Source organism: Elephantulus edwardii, unplaced genomic scaffold, assembly GCF_000299155.1.
Source record: "Elephantulus edwardii isolate Elephantulus edwardi_28Jun2011 unplaced genomic scaffold, EleEdw1.0 scaffold00238, whole genome shotgun sequence".
In the NCBI taxonomy this organism is placed as follows: Eukaryota; Metazoa; Chordata; class Mammalia; order Macroscelidea; family Macroscelididae; genus Elephantulus; species Elephantulus edwardii.
Genome location: NW_006399988.1, coordinates 3,171,613 through 3,174,518, shown reverse-complemented (window position 1 = coordinate 3,174,518; position 2,906 = coordinate 3,171,613). Strand labels below are relative to the sequence as shown.

General features: G+C 41.8%; 1 pseudogene; it reads right to left on the bottom strand.

The window, feature by feature from the left end:
• LOC102850117 overlaps positions 1-2,906 on the bottom strand; it is a 37,607-nt pseudogene that overhangs the window by 33,728 nt on the left and 973 nt on the right.

The window sequence follows — 2,906 nt, the reverse complement described above, 5'->3', positions numbered from 1 at the left end:
AATTAAAAAATAATTTAAAAATTAAAAAAGAAAAAGACTGATAATTCATTTACAAAATAGGCAAAATATTTGAAAAGACTTTTCACAGAGGAAGACCTTTAGATGGCCAACAAACACACAAAGAAATGTTCAAAATAACTGGCAATAAGAGAGATGCAAATCAAAACTGTAATGAGATGCCATCTCTCCCCAGTAGCAGTGGCAAGTTTAAAAGGACAGCAAGTAATAAATGTTGGAGAGGATGTGAAGAGATGGCAACTCTCATGTACTGTTTGTGGGATTTTAAAATGGTACAGCCATTATGGAAGGTAATTTGGCATTTCCTCAAAAAGTTGAAAATGGGAATTCCATATTACCTAGCTATTCCATTGCTAGGTATATACCCCAAGGAAATTAGAACTGGGATACAAATGGAGATTTGTCCATCAATTTTCAATGCAACATTAATCACAAGAGCAAGAATATAGAAAGTGTCCAAATGTCCAACCACAACCGAATGTATTAAGAAATTGGGTCACCTGTCAACCAAGAATACTGTACCAAACAAAATTATCCATCAAATATGAAGGAGAGATCAAGGTATTCCCAGAAAAACAGGACCTGAGAGAGTTTGTAATAACAAGACCAGAGTTGCAGGAAACACTGAGAGATGTCCTTCTTACAGAGGTACCACAGAAAGCAGCATGGACCAAAGTAACTAGCAACAACACCAAAAAGACTTCAACAAAATGATAGCAATAAAACCCTGCCTTTCAATAATCACACTGAATGTGAATGATTTTAATGCACCACTGAAGAGAAGAAAAGTAGCATATTGGATAAAAAAAAAAAAATCTGACAGCCATGGCCACTATGTGACCCCAAAGGAGCAACCATCGTCCAACTGCCACATGACCCCGAAGAGCAATGGCCCACCACCACATGACCCCGCTGGGGCTTGCTGCCACATGTCCTGACTGTGCTGCCATGCCACCACATAAACCCCCCCACAGTGCCAAAGCCCCACACCCTTCCTCCCGGTGGTGGTGCCCTAACCCTGTGCTCTTGCACTCCCCACCACCACAGCCCTGTGCCCCCACCACATCACCCTCCACCCCCTGTGACAGCACCACAACCACGTGCCTCTGCACCCACAAGAGCCCTACAACCCAAGTGGCGCCCCAGGGCCACTAGAGAGTCCTTCACACAGCACAGAGACTGACAAAAGCAGCAAGCCATGGATAGTAGGATTTCAAATAAGAACTTTTGTTGGAGCAATTCCTTTTGGAGCTACAGGAACACAAACTACGTCATGGATCCAGCCATTGCCCAAAGCCACCAGCCAAGCTGCCGAGGGACTGATCTGGCAGGAGAAAGTCAGCTCTGAACTGACATTTCCTGGAAGTCAGAAGTTCAGAGAAACACACAAGTGGGGTAGCTGCCCAAATGAACTCTAGAGCTTTGTCTTCAGAGCAGAAAACATATCAATGTCTCGAAGAAACCAAGCTATTCCACAAACTACACAAGTGCAAAGCAAGATGTCACCCCCAAAGGGTGACACAGTATCAATGGATTTCCTGAAGCCAGAATGTCTGATGGAACTTTCTGACACAGAATTTAAAAGAAGAATGATTGAATATATTCAACGAATAAAAGACAAACTTGAAGAACTACAGAATACTACAAGCAAAAATCAGGAGGAGCTAAAAAAAAATACAAAACAATGCAGAGAAAACAAATGAGGCATTAGCGGCACTGGAAAAATAAGAAACCACTATCCAAAATATGAGGTCCATTGTTTCAGAGGCTGTCAACATGATGGAGGGACACATGAGCAGAGTTGAAGAGATGGAACACAGAACCAGTGAAATTGGAGACAGAATTGTCACCACTGATGTGCTAGAGCAAAAGGAAGACTCAAAAAAGAAGGAAAAAGAAGAAAACCTAAGAAAAATGTGGGACACTATCAAGAGAAATAACATGTGCATCATTGGAATCTCAGGACAGGAAGAAGCAAGTAAAGGCACTGAAAAAGTTGTGGAAGAATTACTAGAGGAAATCTTCCCAGGCATAATGAAGAATGAGAGAATATATATTAAAGAAGCTCAGCAAAAAAACATATAGACTAGACCCCAAAAGAAAAACACCAAGGCATATCATAGTCAAATTGGCGAGAACCAAAGTTAAGGAGAGAATCCTGAAAGCAGCAAGGAAGAAACAAAAACCTATAAGGGAGAGCAGATAAGGGTAAGTGTCGATTTCTCAGGAGAAACCATGAAAGCAAGAAGAGAGTGGAAGGACATATATGAAACACTCAAAGAACACAACTGTCAACCAAGAGCAATGTACCAAGCAAAATTGCCCATCAAATATGGAAAGGTCAAGATATTCCCAGAAATGCAGAACCTAAGAGAGTTTGTAAAAACAAGACCAGCATTGCAGGAAAGACTCAGAGATGTCCTTCTTACAGAAACATCTTTTCAGACAATAATGCTACAAAATTAGAAATTAATAATAAGAAGATAAGATAAGCAGAGTGGTGCTGGAAAAGAGTATTGAATACACCATGAGCTGCTAGGAGAACAAACAGGTTCACCCCGGAGAGGGTGAAACCAGGTTGTTCCTTGTAGACAAGGATTCTGAAGCCCCATCAGACATATTTTGGACATGTTTCAAGGCAGGACCAGACCTTGGAAAGGGTTGTCATGCTTGGGAGGGTGGAGAGACAGCACAAGAGAGGAAGACCTCTATGAGGTGGATTAATTCAGTGACTGGGATAATGGGGGTACGAGTGTCAGAGACAATAAGGCTGGTTGAAGTTTGTTGTACATTGTTATTGTTGTTGTTGTTGTTGTTATGTGCCGTCGAGTCGTTTCCGACTCATAGCGACCCTATGCACAACAGCCCTAAACCCTGCTCTATCCTGC